We start from the raw sequence: 24864 nt of genomic DNA, 5'->3' as shown, positions 1-24864 counted from the left end.
CACTTATTAGTATTTAATAATGTTAACTTTGTGGCCTAATATAGAAGTCGGCATTATACCGACCGAACTGACTAATCCGAACTGTTTTTGATCGGTTTGGTTTTAACAAATAAAAAAAAAATTAAATAATTAAAAAACCGAACCGAATTGTGATTTATTTTTGGTTTGGTTCAGCTTACATACTTTTGAAACCGTCCAAATTCAAACTGAACCCAACCATATGTAGTTTAATTATTAGTTTTATTTATTTTGCACATGTCAACATATTATAAGTTATTAATTTGAAGATCTTACCACACACATTATGAATGTTACATATTATAGGTTGTAATGGCTATTAACGAGTAGAGATTTGTTTGCATTTTATACTTAATTACGTGAGATTGTAACTAATAAATCTTTTGCTAGCATGAGATTTTATTTAGCTAAAACTTAGTCCCAGTTGATTAGATGAAACATTATGTTCTTAAAAACGAATTAGAATTTGTAAGATGTGTGGCTGAGATTTGTTTGTTTATCATAATTTTCATGAATAAGATAGTTATTAAAAGAATATATATAATAACTTTCCTCATAGTCATAAGCAGGCTAATCTCCAAGATTATTATTATATTGATAACAAATTTGATTAAAGCCATAAGTAGGCCAACCATCATATTTCGTGTGACTTGAGAGCCCTCAATCCGGATAGCCATAAGTCTACTTAATCTCCAAGATTATTATTATATTGATAACAATTTTGATTATAGCCATAAGTAGGCCAACCATCATATTTCGTGTGACTTGAGAGCCCTCAATCCGGATGGTCATAAGTTGGCATCTCATAGGTTGGATCTATGTAATTTTGGCCATAGCCTTAACTAAACCATTCATCACCATCGTCTTCCTTTTCATTTATACATCGGGACGTAGTCGTCGGAAGTATGTTGAGGGAACCCATGAACATTACAATTGTTCATGATCTAATTCCACAAAAGTGCCAAAATGTTCGTCCTCTAAATTCATCATGGGCCACGCGGGTAGACTGGGAATTTACTTGAACATAAAATTGGAGATTGCAAGCTTGCCACTACTAGTTACTGCTAGTAGATGAGATTTGAGTGATAAAGATTGTGCTGTAGGACTTCTAGCTAAAAGATCGTACCATTGAGTGAGTGTGACTCAACTTAGGTTCTTTCTTTGCCTTGAATGTTATTGACTTTGCTTATGTAGAGAAATAAATCACAACATGTATACCTTGACATAAAGAGTTCAACTATGATTCAAAGAGAGAGAATTTTCTTAAGTGCTTTGTATTGAAATGACAACAATAATTCGAAGAGAAAACTTGTATTGAAATGCTAGTAACTATTACAAGGAGGTATTTAAAGAGGATTACTTGTAAAGACAACAAAACTACGATGGATTAAAAGATGAAAGAGCTTGCAATATTGGATAAAGCTTTGAAATGGAAAAGTGAATGTAACGGTGCAGTTGTTAGTTTTGAGAGATCGAGTATTTGTTTGATTGTATGGGTGATTCCTTCCCGTTGCATTTGCATCCTTTATACAAGGGATTAAAGCCGCTTGATGAACATTCCACCGCCCCAAATTCACTTGCGATGGGAAAGAGCTGCAATTAAATTGATTATATAAAGAATTTGGCACAAAATTTTTCACCTCCTAAAATATTTTCTCTCCAATTTTATCACCTCCGATACAAAAAATAAGATTGTTTCCTTCATTGCCAAAGCAAGACTTGATGCTAGCCAGAATATAAAAAGTTATAATTTGGCTTTAAATTAAGATTAGTGAATTTGGACAAATTTGAGCACAAACATAATTCAAGGCTAATGTATTTATGTTTATTTTTCCCCTTGGAAAACACATGAATGATGGCATGGTTATTCTTTATTTGCAGTGTTAGGATTTTGGCTCGTCAAATATGTCCTAATTGGTTTAGGATTGTTTTAGGAAAATTAGAGGTATACCGATTCTTGTCCCAGAGGGATTAGCAAAGAATTTCAGTTTTCCTTATTCAATTTAGGTTTGGATTTCTAGAAGTCTATTTGGATTTGGATAAGTGTAATTTCCTAGTCCACTTAGAAATAGGAATTCAATTAGCCTTGGGACATGTAAGTCTACCCTATGCCTATAAATAGGGTGCGACAAGGCTTAATTTTTCAGAGAGAGAAAATAGCCAGAGACAGCCGAGAGTTTTGAGATTAGTTCTAGGGTTAGCAAAAGTTCTGTAATCTCTATTATTAATCAAACGAGCGGTGATTTCTCTACCTAGAGAAATCACAACTGGATGTAGGCAAAAGTTATGCCGTACCAGTATAATTCTTGTGTGTTTCTAAGTTTTTTCTGTATTTGCTAGCTTAGTCTATTGTCATTGGTTACATTAAAGAACAAGGTATAGGGGCATGTTTTTCAACAATTGGTATCAAGAGCTAGGATTAACGTGTTCTACGATGTCAAAAGGGAAGATGAATGTAGATCCAGAACCTGCGTTAAAGCCTTTTGACAGCAAGGATGACATCACGGACTGACAAAAGATGATGAAGAACGTACTGATATAGCAAGATTTGGACGATGCACTCGATGGTGAGAAGCTGGAAAACATGACAGAAGCAGCATGGACTAAGGTTCTCAAAAAGGCCAAGAGTTTCATCGAGATGCATTTCACATATCACCGAAAAAATGATTGCCCAGGAAGCATGGAAAAAGTTGGAGAATGTTTATATGGGCAAAACCGTGTCCAATAAACTTTTTCTAAAGGATGAACTATTCAGGCTTGGACTAGAAGAAAGAGGTGATATTGAAGATCACGTATGTAGGTGAAGGAAGATTTGTGAAAAACAAGTTCATTTGAGCAACATCAACAACATGCAATTAACAATTAAAAGGCGGAATCATGTTTATATGCACTCAAAAACAAAACTTAACCCATGAACTTCAAAGCCTAGTAGATAGGTGAACCAAGACTCAACTCAAAACAAAGTGAGTTGAGAAATCAATACCTTTGTAGATTCCTCTTTGCATAAGCAAAGGCTAATCACCCAAAGAGAGGGCCTTCATTCCTTGCATCTTAGATCCATGGATTTGGATGGATGAAAAGGTTTCTCCAAGTTCCCAAAATTGAAAACCTCTAAGTCTCCACACCAAGGCATATTGTAGAAGAAATGAGTGACCTTGGAGGAGTTTGATTGCTAGATGATCCCTCCAAGGTGGCTGAAATTTTAGAGAGAAAAGAGAGCTTGTGTTCTCATCCTTTCCCCAAAAATTACCCTTAATGAATTTTGGCTATAAAGTCATACTTATTCCTTAATTCATTTGAGTGGCAAACTTGTAAATAAGTCCAAAACCACTCCTTCTTTAACATGGGATTTATTGGGTTATTTGGGCCTTTGTGAATCATTATTCATTAAGTTGTCACACAACTTAAGTCAATGGACTTGACGTTCGAAGCCCATTGGGCCTTAAGGTCCAAAACTATCCCGAGGTCTTTTAACGAACTTATTCGTTTGATTAATAATCATATTAATTAATCCTTGCCATAAATAATTAAACCATTTAATTATTCTTACTCATCTCCGTTGAATCTTCAATCACTACCTTACACGGTGTACGATCCATTAGGTTCCTTTTAGCGAGGCAGTGGGCGATTCAAACTCTTTCAAATCGATTGTGAATTGAAACTTACTTTCAATTCTCCCGTTAGTGATAATACACTTTTAGGGCTTCCACAAACCATGGTTGACGCCTAGCAGCATGTCATGGTTACCCAAGCTAATAAGAAGAGGTGGAGAACCTATTCAGTTTTAGGATTACAAATGCAATACGGTCTTTCTCTAATACAATACTCTTGACCACATTGTTTGGTTTGATAGTTTATTCATGTCTACTATCCAATGTGAGTCTTGTGCTTATATGATTACCTTGAATGTGATTTGGAACACATTCCTAAATCTCATTCATACTTTGGCCAAAGATTCTTAATCATATCATAGAGTATTCTCCCTCAAACAGTTTGAAGGTTAGAGATCCCTTGTTGCGCATTCACTTGCCTCCATGGCTAAGTGGCTTAACCCCAACGATGCCGTGGACACCCTCCTGATGGAGTGACTTTGACATAATCAAAGATTAAGGACCTAACCACAAGACAACTGTGATGCCTCAGGTCAAAAGACTAATTTGCATTATCCCAACCATGAGTTCTCATGTGACATGAATATGAGAACTCTTCGTTGATCGTGTTCAGTGAACTCATTCTCTATTGAGCACCTACGTACTTGTCTTGATGTCACACACACCAATGACTCGAGACTAGTCACTCTCCCTGAGAGAAGACATAACACGTACTGATCTTAACGGACTGTCAATGCCCAATTGACAATTCTATGATCAGGAACATTTAGGATGTGTCAACGAAAGAATGGTCTCATGAATCTAACTTCTTTAGATCGCATTCTTCCAATCACATATTCCTTGGACTTATCGTTTAAGCATATAACATTTATATGAGACGGCTCAAACAATAATCTTTGCCCTTAATATTAAACTAGATTAGTTTAACATGTGAAATGTCCATAAAGTTTCATCATATGATTGGTTTTAGGGCACATTTCCAACAATCTCCCACTTGCACTAGAGCCAATCAGCTTAGTCATCAGTGATGATACCTCTTCTGTAGTCATTTCATAAATGGCTGAGTAGTAGGCCTAGACAATGGATATCTATATGTTATCCATAGAAGCAACCTTGAGAATAACGACGTCACCATTATACATGATTCTCAATCATGTGGTTCAGTCTCTCATTTGAGTTCGGACCTTGATGAGACCTTGATTCCCTGGCTTGAGCTATCGCCCCATTAGTGTCATACACTTTCTGGTTGGAACCGAATGGAGAGTTCATAAATGAACTTTCCCATCCAAACAACAATGTTGTAAGCTTCTATATGGCAATATATTTTGCATACATGATGGAACACATTAAAGTCATTACTTTTAACGTTTCCACCCAAATATCTCTTTAGTCATAATAAAGAGATATCTCATTATCACTTCATTCATAATGAAGAGATATTCTATGATGGATTAGATTCATAATCTAATACATTTACGCTTCCATTACGTTACTCTAATTCTTCCTCATTCTTGAGGAATCCATCCTTAGTATTTCTTAAATACCTAAGGATTCACTTGACAGTTGCCATGGTTCTGATCCTGGGCTTGCACTGATATCATCTTGTACCGTTCTAGGTACAACTTATATCAATGTTTTCATACAATATGAAATACATAAATCATCTTTCTGCGTATGCATAAAGGATTCTATTTACGCATTATTTCTTTGGGAGTCAAAGGGTACATTCCCTTTGAGAAGAACAACTTCCTAGTCTCACTAGAATTGTCATTCTAATTGAAGTTTATCATCATATGAGAAACTTCCTAGCATCTCTTGTCTATTTTAGGGATTGATATAATCCAATTATATCTTGAAATCTATCATTATAGATTTCCATCCCATGTATATAGACTATGTCTCCCATATACATTCTATCATTATAGAATGTTTAAAGTCATAACTTTAACGATGAAGAATTCCTTTCATTTTCAAAATTAATATATATCATGTATATATATATATTCAAATTTAGGAATATGATTAACTCCCACTAATCTTTTGTAAAACCTAGTAAACAAAAGATTCATTTACATCTTTATGAGAAATCAAACGATTTGATCCTTTTTCTCATAAGATGCTTATAGCTCCCACTAACTTGCTAAGATCCATTTCCTTGAGTATATATCGTATATACACTCAATGTAGTCATAAGGATTTTCATTCTTATTTCTTTCGAATTAAGAGGTGCAACTCTATGACATAGTCATAAAGTTCAAACCATTCAACTGAGACGATTTATAAATCCTTCTGGACTACCTTGGAGCTTGTGGTATAGGAACTAGGTTGTCTTAGAAGTATATATCATATATATATGGGTAATTGATAATGTCCAACGAACTAAATCTTATTCATGTTCATTCTTCTCCTAATGGAGAAATTCATTATCTTACGATGCTACTTTCCTTGATATTCTTCAAGGAAATTGATGCGAGATTTATACGCACACAAATTAAACCCTCTTTTCGTCAAATTGTAGTATATGTATAAGTAGGGATCGTTCTGGACCGGGGATTAGGAGGGATTGTTAACCACTTGGATTTTACTCAAAAACGTAAAATAACAATATGAAACACTATACTAGACTCAAAGAATTCAAAACTAAACTTTAAAACACTAAGACAAACCAAAAGACTCAAAACAACACAAACACACTCAAATCTGCCTAAAAACCACTTTCTGGGCAGATTTGAGCACAAACACAAATTTGGACGAAATTAAGTAATAACTTGACTCAAGAACGTAAAAACACAATATAAAACACTAAACTAACTCAAAGAATGTAAAACTAATCACTTAAAACATTAAAACAAACCAAAAGACTCAAACATCACCCAAAACACTCAAAACTGCCTTAAAATCACTTTCTGGGCAGTTTTGAGCACTTTGGTGAATTTGGACGAAATTGGGAAATAAAATGAATCAAAACACTCATAAACACAAACTAAAACACTTTCTAACTAAATTGGATATTAAAGTAAAGGGGGATTTAGATTTATACGAAAATTAACTAAAATGCACAGATTCAAATTAAAGCAAAATGTAAATGTGAATGTGTGATAGAATTTGAATGGAATGAAGGCTAGCTAAGGGGTTCATCTCCATACATGTTATACTTGCATAATAAAATGATTTCCAATTGCATTTCAATAAACCATGAAACTCAACACCCCGGGTTAACCGTGATGCACTAATTAACCTTCAAATATTCCTAACGTTATTGAATTGGATGGGTTAGCGCATACAACAATTCAAAACATTCCCCACAAGTCCCCTACATGATTGCATAATAGAGATACAAGCAAGAATCATTACGCTCTATGAAAATTATAAGTGTTGACGAGGCATTCGTTACTATGGATTGCATGAAACTTATGCCAAGAATTCATTTAACGCGATTGTTTATAAGCAACCTCCACTACTTGTGAATATAAGTTCATAACTATTAGGTGAAACTCACTTATATTCTAGCGTCATATTCATGCATGAAAATTAAGCGTGCACTCTCAATAAACATACATAAATAAGTTATCAATCAAACGGTTAAACAAATTGAATCCACAACTTATAAAACGCAATTAGAAGTATTCAAATCAAAATGCAAGCATAAACATATATTCGAATCACCCCCTAACCAAGGGGGGTTTAGTTCCTCATGGTACAAAACAAAGAGAATCAAAGAAACGCCTAAACATTCCAACAACTCAAACTTGAATTGTATGAACGTTTAGGCCCTCTTATCATCCATTCCTCATTCGTACAAAACAAAGAGCATTGAAATTAAACATTGAAATCAAAGAAACACCTAAACATTCCAACAACTCAAACTTGAATTGTATGAACGTTTAGGCCCTCTTATCTTCCTCTTCGTTGTAGCACAAGGTCTAAGGATAGTTTGATGGTGTGAATGGTTTGGGGAGTGGTTGGAGTGGCTGCAATGGAGGAGAAAAGTGTTTTGGTGGCTGCTGCAAGGGTGTGGAGAGGTTTTGACGAATTTTTGGAATATGGAAGAGTGAATGGAATGGGTGAATTTCTGGCACAAAGGCCTTATTTCTGTGGTGAATGGATTGTGTATGTGGGTTGCTGGAACAAAGATGGAATGCATGTGATTAAAGGGTGGAATGAATGGAATGCAATCTGAAATGCATGTGAATTAAAACTAGAGTGATGATGATGAATGCATGTGCAAAGGAAGTGGATTTTCTGCAAATGCAAGGTGAATGTGCATGGCTGAAAATGCATGTGAAAAGCATGTGAATTAAATGGATGTGAGTGGAAATGTGGCTGCAATGATGAAGTGAATGCATGTGGAATGGATGCAAAGGGAATTAGGCTCGGCAATGATGGTGTTTTTCTGTGGTGAATGGTAATGCAATGTGTTTGCATGTGAATTAAAGCTATGTGAATGATTAGGGTGAGTGTACATGTGCTTTGACAGCTAGGATGAATTAATTAAAGGAAGTGCATGTGATTGCAAAATGTGAATGATTATGAGTGTGTGTGAGTGAATTAAAGGATGGAATGCATGTGAAATGAATGAAATGCAATCTGAAATGGGATAGCATGTGGGTGAATGTGTGGCTGCAATGATGAAGTGAATGCATGTGTTGAATGATTAAAGTGCATGTGCAATGTTTTAAAGGATGGAATGATGGAGGAACAAGTGCATGTGAATGCATGGTGATAGCATGTGCACGGTTTTGGTTGGAATGATGGCAGATTGTGAAAACATGTGAATGCATGTGTTTGATGAATGATAAGTGGTGAATGATATGATAAGTGATAAGTGGTGAATGATAAGTGATGAATGATAAGTGGTGAATGATATGATAAGTGATAAGTGGTGAATGATAAGTGATGAATGATAAGTGGTGAATGATAAGTGATATGATATGTGATTATGATAAGTAATGGGAGCATGTGAGGGAATGAATAATGAATGCATGTGTATGGTTTTGGGAGAAAGGTGGAGATGCACGGCATAAGGGAATTGGAAAGGTTTAAATGTCCTAAAACTAAAGGGAACAAAGTTCCAACACTTTGGTCTTCAATTTCGTCCAACATTTTGGCGCCAACCATAAGCTATCCATCCTTAGCCCAAAAGTGCTCCAAAAGTCTCCAAAATGCATCTTTTTTGCTCCTTTAGCCCTTTGGACCTACAAACACACGAAAATAGCTTAAAGGACTAAAATAACTAAAGAAACATAACGTAAATGCACGAGAACAAGCCATTTAAGTCGCATGAATATGCTCCTATCAAATACCCCCACACTTATCTTTTGCTAGTCCTCGAGCAAAACAAAACAACAAAAGCACACGAAACTAGACAAAACGAACAAAACACAACCTACACCTTCCAACAATCGTCTCACGGATTTCCAATGCTCATGACAAGTTAAAAATCATTATTCCCACAGATTTTAGCCATCTTTACACTTAAGTACATTCTTAATCATAGTCACCACATACTAGTTCACATTTAAGCATTTAAAACCATTTCGAATGTAGTAACATGCCTTAGAGAATTTCCTCAATTCCTTACTAGAATGCACTCTATTTTCACATAGATTTTCTGACTATACACCCTACACTAGTTATATGTGAGAGATTGATGTAAACATGAAAGACTAGTATCTCACATATGTTATAACAAAGAAAGCATTTTCTGGATTTACGATAATGACATGAATATGATCTCATGAATGGAACGCTACTACTTAGAATGAGAACCAGTGATTCCATAAGCTCATATCAATTCCAAACTCCACATATTGAACACATAACGATCAAGATAGAAGCATAAGGGTTGAAACGGGGCTAAAGGTGTTTGGCTAACAAAGAAAGGATAGGGAAAACAAACGTTCTTTAAGCAATAGTGAGCAAAGTATTGAATTAGGCACTTAGAATTCCCTTTAGAACGCAGAAGTCAACTTTGAACACCCAAGGGGAAGTCACACAAAACTTAGGGCCATATTCAAACTTTTTGGGCCCTTTCTTCAACAATCACACTTGTGAGTCCATTCTCACTTATTTTCACTCTTTTTCTTTCTTTTCTTCTTCTTTTTCTCACATTTTTTTTTTCTTTTTCCCGTGCCTCCTTTAAGACTTAGGCACATACATACACACAAAAATCCCTTCCCCCACACTTATTTTCTGCAACATATTAATCAAAAGGAATTCATTTAAGTCATGCTCACTATACATCAAGAACAAGGGTATAGGAAAGTCCTACTCTAGGCTAGGTAAGGGGTGATGTGGTTAGCAAAGAAAATAGGCTAAACGAGGCTCAACGGGGTTAAAACTAATATATACGAAATATGGGAAGTAAGGCTATTTGGCTATGGTGGCAACAACACAACTTCATCTTGATATATATTATGCAATTCAATGTCATGCTTTGAATGAAACGGATATAAGTTCTAGCATTTAGTTCTATCATGATACAATTGCATTCTAAGTAGCAACCAAGCAAGGAATAATGAGATCATGCAACAACTTTAGAAAACAAAGAATCACAGAAAATAACTCTCCAAAGAAGGTAATGGCTCGAGTCTCACAGGGTTGTAGCGTTTGTTTGAGTTCCTTCCTTCAAGCATGTTACAAAAACGAATTTTTCTTTTATGATTGCATGTGAAGTCATACATTATAACCATAACCAAGCATATACCAAGAGTAATTCAAACTTTTCTCTATGTTCATAACTCTTTTTAACAGTCATGCAATTACAAACCAAAATCCTTATCATTTTGTTGGAAGGTACCCTAAGACACAAACACACAAAAACGACTCAAAACACTCTTTTTAGGCTTTTTAAAACATGTTTTTCAAATTTTTATGTGATTTTCGGAGTTATAAAACAAAACACACTAAAAACACTCTAAAACAACTTTAAAACACCTTAAAACAGCAAGGAACAACATTTGAAGTAATGGGTGATAAAATCCCACGAATTTGCATTAAATATACTTAGTTACCCCCCCACACTTAAATCAAACATTGTCCTCAATGTTTTAAGCATAGATTCACACAAAACATAAGTAAACACACAAAAAAAAACAATTTAAACATACTAAACATGGCAGAATGTAATTAACAAAGAGAAGAGTTTAGGGACGCAAATCTGGTTATGGAGTGTAAATTCCCTCTTCTCCTTGGTAATTGCATTGAGGCTTTGATCTTGGTGATTCCACAGGCATACTCTTGAACTGGGCTGCATGATTCTTTTGGTCTCCTCCACTTGTTGATTTTCCTTTGTGCTACTGGGCTGGAGGATTCTTTTGGTCTTCCCCGAAGGTCTGAGCTTACCCCTTTGGTCTGTTTCTTTGTTCAATCTTTCCAATTCGTATTGAAAAGGGTTGGAGGATAACTCAGCCTATGTTTGTCTCCACATGCTTCAATGTATCATTTTCACTTGCCTTACTCGCTCCCCTTTGCAGAAGTGGTCCCTTCTCCGGAAGTGTATCAACCGTTGAAGATGACTACTCGAGAGCAACACTAGGTAAGCAATCAGGAATAGATTCCAGGCAGTTGGCTCCAGATCGGAAGATTGACTCCAAGTGCCGGCTGATTGCTTCTTTTACTTTGCCATGCGAGTAAGAACAAGGACAAAGAAAAAGACAGGGAAAGAGCATGATATGAGATACTTTTGCTTTTGACCTTGATGATATGAGATACCTTTGCTTTTGAAGAAGCGGTGAATGAATCAGCACATGTATTTGTTGTGCTGTTTCCTCCTGGGTCATATGTACTCCAGGCATCTGGTATCATCTTTGGGGAAGAAGAAAGAATTGAGTCTTTCGAAAGGCTTTGCTGGGAGTGCGCCCTCAGAGGTGAGGGAGAGTTGGGCATTTTACTTCAGGTTTGCCTTGCCATAAAAGACGAAGGTCGACATATATAGAGATAATATCAAGTGGTGGTATTGTTCTTTTACCCTTGTCGACAAACGTTTTGATCCCGCAAATCCGGCTTTTTGAAATAGTGGCGCCTCTTCGATTTCTGAATGACGCCTCTTCGATTTCTGAGCAGGCGCCCCTTTGCTTTCTGAACGACACGTAGTAGTGCGGATGCGGCTCCTTTTGACAAAGCTGCACGCGTTTTCTGAAAAGCAGCGAAAGTGTCGCCGAACTTTGCGCTTGTCGGCTAAAGATGTGTAGTTGCGGTGATGGCCTCCACGCGTTGTCTGAAAAGAAGAAATCTTTTGACAAAGTTGAACGCGTCTTCTGAAAAGCCGAGAAAGCATTGCCTAAATTACGCCGGAAATTCCGGCTTTTTGAATCGGTGGACGCGTCGCTTTGGCTTTTTTATTGAGCTATCGATCACCACAACAAACACACTCTGAAGATTTCCCATTCTTGAAAATCGACTCCGGCCCTTTGAAATTTAACTCCATCCCTTCTCTTTGAACACTTTTGAAAAATGGCAAACTCATCGAACCTTAGCTTGGAATTGAGCCTTAGCAGTGATACGGGCGCGCCGCGTCAAGGTAACGTATGGCGCCCTTCTTTTTTATCTTCTAACGGTCTTCTTACAGGTGAAGACTCCGTGATGCAGGACGCCACAACAGCTACAATAGTAGCTAAGAACCTCCTCACTCCAAAAGATAGTAGGCTGCTGTCAGGACGGTCCGATGAGTTGGCCGTTCAAGAGTCCCTCGCACTTAGTGTTCAGTGTGCGAGTTCTGTGTCCAACATGGGCCAACGCCTGCTTGCTCGGTCCCGTCAGGTGGAATCATTGATGGCAGAGGTGGAAAGACTTAAGCAAGAGATCCAGCAGCTTAAGTACGAGAATAGAAGTTTGCATGTGCTTGCAAATAACTATTCGTCGGGGATGAAGAGGAAGCTTGATGAGCTGCACGAATCTGAGGGTCGAATCCAAAGTGACCGTCAAAGGCTTGCGGCTTATCTCCAGAGGCACCTTTTTCCTGGGTCATCCAGCGTTTGGCCAAGTATTGAGGCCTGGAATGCTCTAGCTCCGATGCCTCCCGCTCCGATGCCTTCCGCTTCTATGCCTCCCGCTCCGATGCCTTCCGCTTCTATGCCTTCCGCTTCTATGCCTTCTGCTTCGACGCCTCGTAGTGGGGCTTCACGTAAACATCCTCTGTGAAGGCTCCACCTTTCTCCATGTTTAGTATCTTTCTTTTTTTTTTTTCTTTTTTTTATTTTATTTTTTTTTATATTAACATAAATAAAATCAAACGGCATGGAATTGGTCCTTGAATGGAAGGTGATACTTGAAGTGAACCGGCATTGGTTTGAATTCTAATGTAGGTGCCTGATTCAAAAAAAACAACAAGTTAGTATAAAATGTAATGGAATTTGAAAAAAATGACTTACTTGTTTTGTCTGACAAGAACTCAATGACAAACACCACTCCTCTGAAAGTTTCAGGGATATTGGACTTGGCCAGATTGCATGTGATGGTTATGACTTGTCCAATGTCATCAAATTCAACTTCTTTGGGCATTGTTGTCTCAAGTATATCCTCTTTGATGAATTCATGAAATTCCCTACTTTGCACCTTTGGAAGGTCTTCCAAGATGTCTTTTTCACTTTCTTCTTCCTTGGAATTCATGAACCTGCAAGGAATAGGGATATTAGGTGGAATGGGGTTAGAACTAATTGGAACAACCTTACTTGAATTAGATGGCGTAGGAGCAATAAGTGCTTCCAGCAAAGGTGCTTCAAATTCTCCCTTCGATTTTACAATGGTTGAACTAGGGAGTTTGCCTTGGTCGCAAAATTGTCCTACGAACTCCGCGATCTGCCCAATTTGCTTTTCCAAGTGGTCCAACCTTTTGTCTTCTTGTCGAGCCTCATTGTCTTGATTTTGTGAGCCCTGCACCAAACAAATTAATTCGTTAAGCTTTTGATTATAATCTATTGACGAACTTAAGTTTGGTTGGGCATATTGAATATGAGGTTGTGGTGGCTGCCAATATCCTCCTTGTTGAGCATTTTGAGGTTCCCACCACATAGAGTTTGAATGATCACTCCAATCCGAATTGTAAGTATTGGAAAACACGTTATTCCTTGATTGAAGATTCAATATATCAACTCTTTGCATTTGAGACCTTTCCATGAGCTGTGACAAAAGAGAAGCATTATCAAGTGCCATGTTGTTCTTCTCTAGTATTTGAATTCAACAAACAAAACAAAAATCAAAAACTAAAACTAAAATACATAACAAAAACAAACAATCCAAGAGATTAGCAAATTTGCTAATCCCCGGCAACGGCGCCAAAATTTGATGCGAGATTTATACGCACACAAATTAAACCCTCTTTTCGTCAAATTGTAGTATATGTATAAGTAGGGATCGTTCTGGACCGGGGATTAGGAGGGATTGTTAACCACTTGGATTTTACTCAAAAACGTAAAATAACAATATGAAACACTATACTAGACTCAAAGAATTCAAAACTAAACTTTAAAACACTAAGACAAACCAAAAGACTCAAAACAACACAAACACACTCAAATCTGCCTAAAAACCACTTTCTGGGCAGATTTGAGCACAAACACAAATTTGGACGAAATTAAGTAATAACTTGACTCAAGAACGTAAAAACACAATATAAAACACTAAACTAACTCAAAGAATGTAAAACTAATCACTTAAAACATTAAAACAAACCAAAAGACTCAAACATCACCCAAAACACTCAAAACTGCCTTAAAATCACTTTCTGGGCAGTTTTGAGCACTTTGGTGAATTTGGACGAAATTGGGAAATAAAATGAATCAAAACACTCATAAACACAAACTAAAACACTTTCTAACTAAATTGGACATTAAAGTAAAGGGGGATTTAGATTTATACGAAAATTAACTAAAATGCACAGATTCAAATTAAAGCAAAATGTAAATGTGAATGTGTGATAGAATTTGAATGGAATGAAGGCTAGCTAAGGGGTTCATCTCCATACATGTTATACTTGCATAATAAAATGATTTCCAATTGCATTTCAATAAACCATGAAACTCAACACCCCGGGTTAACCGTGATGCACTAATTAACCTTCAAATATTCCTAACGTTATTGAATTGGATGGGTTAGCGCATACAACAATTCAAAACATTCCCCACAAGTCCCCTACATGATTGCATAATAGAGATACAAGCAAGAATCATTACGCTCTATGAAAATTATAAGTGTTGACGAGGCATTCGTTACTATGGATTGCATGAAACTTATGCCAAGAATTCATTTAACGCGATTGTTTATAAGCAACCTCCACTACTTGTGAATATAAGTTCATAACTATTAGGTGAAACTCACTTATATTCTAGCGTCATATTCATGCATGAAAATTAAGCGTGCACTCTCAATAAACATACATAAATAAGTTATCAATCAAACGGTTAAACAAATTGAATCCACAACTTATAAAACGCAATTAGAAGTATTCAAATCAAAATGCAAGCATAAACATATATTCGAATCACCCCCTAACCAAGGGGGGTTTAGTTCCTCATGGTACAAAACAAAGAGAATCAAAGAAACGCCTAAACATTCCAACAACTCAAACTTGAATTGTATGAACGTTTAGGCCCTCTTATCATCCATTCCTCATTCGTACAAAACAAAGAGCATTGAAATTAAACATTGAAATCAAAGAAACACCTAAACATTCCAACAACTCAAACTTGAATTGTATGAACGTTTAGGCCCTCTTATCTTCCTCTTCGTTGTAGCACAAGGTCTAAGGATAGTTTGATGGTGTGAATGGTTTGGGGAGTGGTTGGAGTGGCTGCAATGGAGGAGAAAAGTGTTTTGGTGGCTGCTGCAAGGGTGTGGAGAGGTTTTGACGAATTTTTGGAATATGGAAGAGTGAATGGAATGGGTGAATTTCTGGCACAAAGGCCTTATTTCTGTGGTGAATGGATTGTGTATGTGGGTTGCTGGAACAAAGATGGAATGCATGTGATTAAAGGGTGGAATGAATGGAATGCAATCTGAAATGCATGTGAATTAAAACTAGAGTGATGATGATGAATGCATGTGCAAAAGAAGTGGATTTTCTGCAAATGCAAGGTGAATGTGCATGGCTGAAAATGCATGTGAAAAGCATGTGAATTAAATGGATGTGAGTGGAAATGTGGCTGCAATGATGAAGTGAATGCATGTGGAATGGATGCAAAGGGAATTAGGCTCGGCAATGATGGTGTTTTTCTGTGGTGAATGGTAATGCAATGTGTTTGCATGTGAATTAAAGCTATGTGAATGATTAGGGTGAGTGTACATGTGCTTTGACAGCTAGGATGAATTAATTAAAGGAAGTGCATGTGATTGCAAAATGTGAATGATTATGAGTGTGTGTGAGTGAATTAAAGGATGGAATGCATGTGAAATGAATGAAATGCAATCTGAAATGGGATAGCATGTGGGTGAATGTGTGGCTGCAATGATGAAGTGAATGCATGTGTTGAATGATTAAAGTGCATGTGCAATGTTTTAAAGGATGGAATGATGGAGGAACAAGTGCATGTGAATGCATGGTAATAGCATGTGCACGGTTTTGGTTGGAATGATGGCAGATTGTGAAAACATGTGAATGCATGTGTTTGATGAATGATAAGTGGTGAATGATATGATAAGTGATAAGTGGTGAATGATAAGTGATGAATGATAAGTGGTGAATGATATGATAAGTGATAAGTGGTGAATGATAAGTGATGAATGATAAGTGGTGAATGATAAGTGATATGATATGTGATTATGATAAGTAATGGGAGCATGTGAGGGAATGAATAATGAATGCATGTGTATGGTTTTGGGAGAAAGGTGGAGATGCACGGCATAAGGGAATTGGAAAGGTTTAAATGTCCTAAAACTAAAGGGAACAAAGTTCCAACACTTTGGTCTTCAATTTCGTCCAACATTTTGGCGCCAACCATAAGCTATCCATCCTTAGCCCAAAAGTGCTCCAAAAGTCTCCAAAATGCATCTTTTTTGCTCCTTTAGCCCTTTGGACCTACAAACACACGAAAATAGCTTAAAGGACTAAAATAACTAAAGAAACATAACGTAAATGCACGAGAACAAGCCATTTAAGTCGCATGAATATGCTCCTATCAGAAATTAATCTAAAGTGTTACTTTTTCCTTGGATCAAATCTAAGGAGGTAAATACTTTAGACGTCTTACTCATCTACTTACATTTCTTGAATTCTTTGAAACCTTTTGCAAAGTATTCGGACTTGTGTTTATTCAAAATAAACTATAGTCCAACCGAGAGTGATCTTCGGTGAATGTCATACAACATGAGTAGTATTATGTTGTGGACAAGTGCCACTAACATCTAAGTGAATTAACCTCGACAACTTTGTGATTCTTTCTTCTTTCCAAAAGAATAAAGATTCGAACATTTCGTCTCTATACAATTTTAACAAGAAGGTATTGGATCCGGATCTAACGATCCAAAGCATCCATCTATGACCAACTCGTAACTTATGTTTTAGAGGTATCACAACTCAGTTGGGATTAGTCACTACCTTGCAACCTTTTGGGTTTTAAGCATCATCGTATTCTAAACAGTTAAACTACCACATCATCTCTACTATAGAGACAACCAATTAAATTACAATAATCTAATTATTGATTAATAAAGAACAATGTTTTGTCAAACAAAACATTCATCCATCTCTACTATAGTGACGGATTTAAGTTCCTTAAAATTGGAATGTAAAGACAATCTTTAGTATTTTCCAATTTCTTTGGTAGTTCATATGAGGAAGTAAGTACAGTCCGCTTTCGCAGAGATCTATATTTTATTCACTTTCCGAATGTGAAGTACTTTCTCTTCTCTCATTAATCTTCTACTTTTTATTAGCACACTTCTACAACAATTGTAAAACATAGTTACTAATACAGAATCAAACATTCAAGTAGAAGAACCAACTGTTTTGAACTATTCAAGAACATTTTACAACACCTTCGAAAGGTGCGTTCTTGACACTTGCAAGACATTTCTTGCAAATACCCCTTCCAATGTCCATCCTTTCATAAAGAAAGTTTGTTCCCTTGGAGTTATTTTGCCTTCTTCATTTGACTTCTCCTTTGACTACAATAGTCATGGTCCCTAAACTCCCACTATCTCTCTTGAAACTTATTTCAATTGTGTTATACACATCAAACAATTTGGAGAGCGTGTGGTTATCGTTCATTATATAGTTTACAATAAACTTAGTGAACCATTAGGATAGGGACACAAAGGTGAAGTCCTTGCCTAGTTTCCGTCTCGTTAAGTGGTCTAACACTTCAACACTCAATGATTCAAAATCATTATAAGTCCATGTTGATGGACTATTTTTGTCAACCAACCATTATGTTCTAAACACAATTACAAACTTTCAAGAGTTGTTCAAGGAAACTCTCATTTCTTCATACAACAATTTGTAAGTGAAGAATCATGGCACATAAAGTGTCCATGCCCTTGTGCTTACTTCAAAAGTTCCTTGTTTATGTAACAAAGAAACAAGCACTAATGTTTGCATTGATTAAGGGTTGTTCAAAGCAACTCTTATTTCTTCATACAACAATTTGTATTTGAAGAATTATGACATTAAAAGTGTTGTCCTCTTTATGATAGACATATCTAACATATTCTTCCAATGATACATTATCAATAGGAAGATTGTGAGGATGAGACTACTTAGTTACATCTACAAGCCATTAAAGACAATCTATGGGATTGTAGAACTAAGTCCGGAAATTAAAGCATTCGGCTTTTCTTTGTCAAGTTTTGGATAGCATTTACAAATATATTGGTAAACAAATACATAACGAATATAAATTGATTGATTTTAAGCCATTTGATTCGGGTCTTTAAATCAAATAGCACCACCCACTATTTTTGGCAAATTCCATATCCCTCATCGGAATTCGAGAGTTATGTTGAACTCTTAGCGGGGTATGGGAGACTCACCATTACCAAGTCCACCTCAGAATTATATCATGTTGGTTAGCAAAAATAATGATGAGAGAATAACACTTTAGTCATTTACAACTCTTGTAATTACCCATCTAGTTTGGCCTCTAGAGAATGAATGCCTCTGAATTATATCATGTTGGCACCATTGCACTTAGTTAAGTTATTCCCACCATGCTTAGTTTATGTAGAGGTTCAAGCACAACCTCAGAATTATATCATGTTGGTCATACTCGTTGTCTACACTCACCTCATCATATGTTTATGGACTCCTCCTGGATGTAAGCACATACTTTGTACTTCCCCATTATAGGGTGAAGCCGGTGCATGAGTCACAAACGATTGGAGCCCACCACGGTGGAAGGCCTACGAAGAAATGTTCAAAACATCTCTCGTTTATCAACTTAATATTCGTTTGTTGAGGGTTTTAGGTCTCATCACATATAAACATACATTTTAATCCAATTAAAACATTTTGGTCCTATTACAACTATTGGTCCATATGATTGATTTAGTAGTATATAATACTCCCACTATGCTTTTAAAACGGTTTTTAAAGCAAGACTATATGGTACTACTAACATAAGATTTGCATTCATTGATGGACTATATAGTTGCCTTAGGGCCTTAGGATGACTATGAACCTTTGATTCGATTCAACACGAGCCTAGTGTTGAATCTCGGTCTAGGGATGGTGATTGATTTTAGTTACGCGTTTAATCACATTAAGGCGTGTTGTCTTATTGGGCGTTGGACCCAACTACTCCAATTTCATGCATATCGAATAAAACAAGAAAGGAGTACTTCAAAGTAAAAAAGAGCTTATGCTCTTTTACAACAATTGATCAAATCAAATTACTTTAAAGTAAAGAAGAGCTTATGCTCTTTTACAACAATTGATCATATCAAATTACAACCAAAATTTAATCTACACATTCCCATGGTTCAAAAAAATTTGAAACGGCCTTTCACATAGCTCAATTATAGTAGGCTTAGGGTCATAATCACCCTTTCTTTAATTAATTAACGCTTTAACTAATTAAACTTGAATGCAACATTTTCATTTGGTTTTTGTATCCATAGAATTGATTTAAATGGAGCTAAATGAAATGAAAATCCAATTCTCATTTAAAGAGACAAAACAATTTTGTTCTCTACCTAATTTGGGCCAAAATGCTATGACCTCAACTTTTGGGCCATTTTGCAAAACTTAAATTTTTGGGGTCACTTTGTAAAAACACAAAAGTCCACTACTTCATGTAATTACAACTAGAACCCAAAAATTTCCACAAAAGCTAAAACTTCATTAAAGGAGCAAAACAATTTGTCCTTTTAGTGATTTTGGACCTTTACGTAAAAACGTAAACTTTTGGGTCAAACTACAAATACACAAAAGTATCAAAACTTTATGTAATTGCATAAAAGCCCCACAAGGACCCTAATTGAGTAGGGTGGCCGGCCATTGAAGCAAAGTATATATAAAAATTTCAAAGTTTTTGTAAGTAGGGTGTGTGAAATGGAATAAATCATCACACACCTACCCACTAAAATTTCTTTAATTTTTCAAAATAAATATCTAATATATTTAAACATAAGAAATATTTCAAAACAAAAACTTTATGAAATAAATCAAAACTTTGAATCAAAACACCAAACCTTTTGTTCTTGGCAAGAACATATCAAGAACAATGAAGAACATCCATGAAAACCCATAAGAGCTCCATGAACATTCTTCATCCAAAAACATACCAAAACCACTCAAACTTAAGGGAAATAACATACAACCATACTAGGGTACATAGGGGTTCCAAAAGTCACTTTAAAACACTTTTAACAAGTCAAACAAGAACCCAAAAATCCACCCTTTGGATTTGGCCGAATTTCCCCAAAAACATGGCACCAAAATTTAGCTCCAAAATTCATGCTCATATGAACTACATCTACAACATTTGAGATGACAAATTTTCTAACAAAATTTACATTCAAAGAAGCAAGAATAAAGCTTGTAACAAGTACAACATTCAAATCACAAACTATGAACTACAAAACCCAAAAGGATTCACCAACTACTAGACTTAGGCTCTTGATACCACTTGAAGGAAGATTTGTGAAAAACAAGTTCATTTGAACAACATCAACAACATGCAATTAACAATTAAAAGGCGGAATCATGTTTATATGCACTCAAAAACAAAACTTAACCCATGAACTTCAAAGCCTAGTAGATAGGTGAACCAAGGCTCAACTCAAAACAAAGTGAGTTGAGAAATCAATACCTTTGTAGATTCCTCTTTGCATAAGCAAAGGCTAATCACCCAAAGAGAGGACCTTCATTCCTTGCATCTTAGATCCATGGATTTGGATGGATGAAAAGGTTTCTCCAAGTTCCCAAAATTGAAAACCTCTAAGTCTCCACACCAAGGCATATTGTAGAAGAAATGAGTGACCTTGGAGGAGTTTGATTGCTAGATGATCCCTCCAAGGTGGCTGAAATTTTAGAGAGAAAAGAGAGCTTGTGTTCTCATCCTTTCCCCAAAAATTACCCTTAATGAATTTTGGCTATAAAGTCATATTTATTCCTTAATTCATTTGAGTGGCAAACTTGTAAATAAGTCCAAAACCACTCCTTCTTTAACATGGGATTTATTGGGTTATTTGGGCCTTTGTGAATCATTATTCATTAAGTTGTCACACAACTTAAGTCAATGGACTTGACGTTCGAAGCCCATTGGGCCTTAAGGTCCAAAACTATCCCGAGGTCTTTTAACGAACTTATTCGTTTGATTAATAATCATATTAATTAATCCTTGCCATAAATAATTAAACCATTTAATTATTCTTACTCATCTCCGTTGAATCTTCAATCACTACCTTACACGGTGTACGATCCATTAGGTTCCTTTTAGCGAGGCAGTGGGCGATTCAAACTCTTTCAAATCGATTGTGAATTGAAACTTACTTTCAATTCTCCCGTTAGTGATAATACACTTTTAGGGCTTCCACAAACCATGGTTGACGCCTAGCAGCATGTCATGGTTACCCAAGCTAATAAGAAGAGGTGGAGAACCTATTCAGTTTTAGGATTACAAATGCAATACGGTCTTTCTCTAATACAATACTTTTGACCACATTGTTTGGTTTGATAGTTTATTCATGTCTACTATCCAATGTGAGTCTTGTGCTTATATGATTACCTTGAATGTGATTTGGAACACATTCCTAAATCTCATTCATACTTTGGCCAAAGATTCTTAATCATATCATAGAGTATTCTCCCTCAAACAGTTTGAAGGTTAGAGATCCCTTGTTGCGCATTCACTTGCCTCCATGGCTAAGTGGCTTAACCCCAACGATGTCGTGGACACCCTCCTGATGGAGTGACTTTGACATAATCAAAGATTAAGGACCTAACCACAAGACAACTGTGATGCCTCAGGTCAAAAGACTAATTTGCATTATCCCAACCATGAGTTCTCATGTGACATGAATATGAGAACTCTTCGTTGATCGTGTTCAGTGAACTCATTCTCTATTGAGCACCTACGTACTTGTCTTGATGTCACACACATCAATGACTCGAGACTAGTCACTCTCCCTGAGAGAAGACATAGCACGTACTGATCTTAACGGACTGTCAATGCCCAATTGACAATCCTATGATCAGGAACGTTTAGGATGTGTCAACGAAAGAATGGTCTCATGAATCTAACTTCTTTAGATCGCATTCTTCCAATCACATATTCCTTGGACTTATCGTTTAAGCATATAACATTTATATGAGACGGCTCAAACAATAATCTTTGCCCTTAATATTAAACTAGATTAGTTTAACATGTGAAATGTCCATAAAGTATCATCATATGATTGGTTTTAGGGCACATTTCCAACAGTAGGTTCCAGAATTGCACAACTAATCTTCAGAAGGTCAAAGAAACTTATAAAGATGATGATATAGCTATCATTTTGCTAAGGTCTCTACCTTCGTCTTTCAAGCATTTTCGAACAACTCTAATGTTTGGAAAAGAGTCCTTGAAGCTTGAAGACGTAATTCAAGCTCTTCAGTCATATGCTATTTTGGATGATATAACTGAAAGCTCTCAAGGGCTTTATGCCAAAGGTAAGGAGAGGGGACGGGAAAAGACAAAGGAAAAGAAAACCAGCAACAGAGGTAGGTCAAAATCCAAGAAGAAAAAGGAAAAAAAGAAAGGTTGCTTTGGAAGATGAACTGCAAGAGAAAGCCAAGATGTAAGGAAGCTTAGGTTCAGCTAGTGCAGTCACCAAGCATGAGAGTGACGGGGAGCTTCTTTCAGTAACATCGGCTCCAAGGCTTTCACAAATTGGATTTTGGATACCGGATACACTTTTCATATGTGTGCAGTAAGAGAATGGTTCAATACTTACAAAAAAGTCAACAGCGAGGAAGTTTTAATAGGGGACGATTCTTCATGTCCTGTAAGAGGAAATGACATTGTTCGAATCAGAATGTTCAATGAGATGATACATGCTTTGGGGAACGTTAGATATATCCTTAGACTAAGAAAGAATTTGATTTCCTTGGGTACTTTAGATAAGGCTAGTTATGGGTACAAGTCTAAAAAAGGAAGACTCAGGGTAACCAAATGGCCGTTAGTGGTAATACAGGGTGACCTACAACCCAATAAGCTATATAAGTTAATTGAGACCACTATAGTCGGGGGAGCAGCTATTTTTGAAAATCAGAGTGTAGAAGACAAGACTGAACTCTGACATCATAGGCTCGGGCTCATAAGCCAGAAGGGGTTGTAAGAATTACACAAGCAAGGCCTGATAAAAGGTGTGTCATCTTGCAAATTGAATTTTTGTGAATATTGTGTTCTCGGAAAGCAAAGAAATGAATCATTTGCAAGGAGCAACTCAGTTATATCCACTGTGATGTTTGAGGCCCTGCACCAACTAAATCAAATGGTGGAGCCAGGTATTTTGTTACTTTCATGGATGATTTTTCTAGGAAGGTTTGGGTTTATTTCATGAAGCAGAAATCCAAGGTTTTTGGAAAGTTCAAGGAATGGAAAACAGAAACCGGGAATCAAACTAGAAGAAAGATCAAGTACCTGAGAAGTGACAATAGAGGTGAATATACAAGTAATGAGTTTATCGATTACTACAAGCAGGAATGCATCATAAGGCACTTCATATTAAACCCAACAAAATGAAGCTGCTGAGAGGATGAACCAAACTCTCATGGAGAAAAAGGGAGGAGCATGCAATTTCATGCAGGATTGCCTGATAGTTTTTAGGCAGAGGCTGTTAATCATGCAAGTTATTTGATTAACAGGTCACCATCTACATTTCTCGATTTAAGAGTGTAGAAGAGGTATGGTATAAGAAGCCGGTGAACTATTCCAAGCTCAGGTGTTTGGATGTAGTGCTTATACACATATTATAAGTGATGAAAGGTCCAAGCTCAAACCGAAGTTTACACATTGCATTTTCTTAGGTTTTGAGAAAAGAGTTAAGGGTTTCAAGCTTTGGGATTTCAACAACAAGAAAAAGGTTGTCAGTCGTAGTAGAGAGAAGATTGACGATGCTAAAATTGAAGCAACAAAGATTCCATTAATTAGTTCAGATGAAGAAGCTTAGTGGAGCAAATCGAGCAAGCCGTCGAATCTGATGGTTTTGAGGAAGAAAAAGAGCATCAACCTTTCACCAATTAGGAATCAGGTGGAGCAAGAAACAGGGTAGATTAAAGGCACTCCAATCCGCCAGACATATCAAAAGGTTCAAACTCCAACCAACAATCCACCTGCATTCTAGAGATGCATAGCACTAGAAAAACCTAATCGGAACAAAAAGAAACCTGACAGATTTAGGTTTAACCAAGATGAAGTTAAATATGCTTTTAACATTAGTCAAGGAGATCCGACTACTTATCGAGAAGCTATAGTAAGTGATGAACGAGATAGTTGGATAAGTGCTATGACAGAAGAAATGGAGTCTCTTTACAAGAACTTTGTTTGGGAGTTGGTTCTTAAACCCAAAGACAGAAAGCTAATTGGATGCAAGTGGGTATTTAGGAAAAAGGAATGACTACATGAATAAGATGCCGTGAGATTCAAAGTAAGGCTCGTGGCTAAGGGGTACTCACAAAAGGAAGGGGTGGATTATGATGAGATATTTTCACATGTAGTCAAGCATATTTCTATCAAATTGCTTTTAACAATGGCAGCTCAGCATGGCATGGCGATTGAGCAGATGGATGTGAAGACAACGTTTCTTAATGAGGACCTAA

Source organism: the organism of the source record quoted next, unplaced genomic scaffold (assembly GCF_019419815.1).
Source record: "Pyrus x bretschneideri cultivar Hongxiangsu unplaced genomic scaffold, Pyrus_bretschneideri_v1 Contig39, whole genome shotgun sequence".
Classification (NCBI taxonomy): Eukaryota; Viridiplantae; Streptophyta; class Magnoliopsida; order Rosales; family Rosaceae; genus Pyrus; species Pyrus x bretschneideri.
This window is presented reverse-complemented; position numbering follows the sequence as displayed.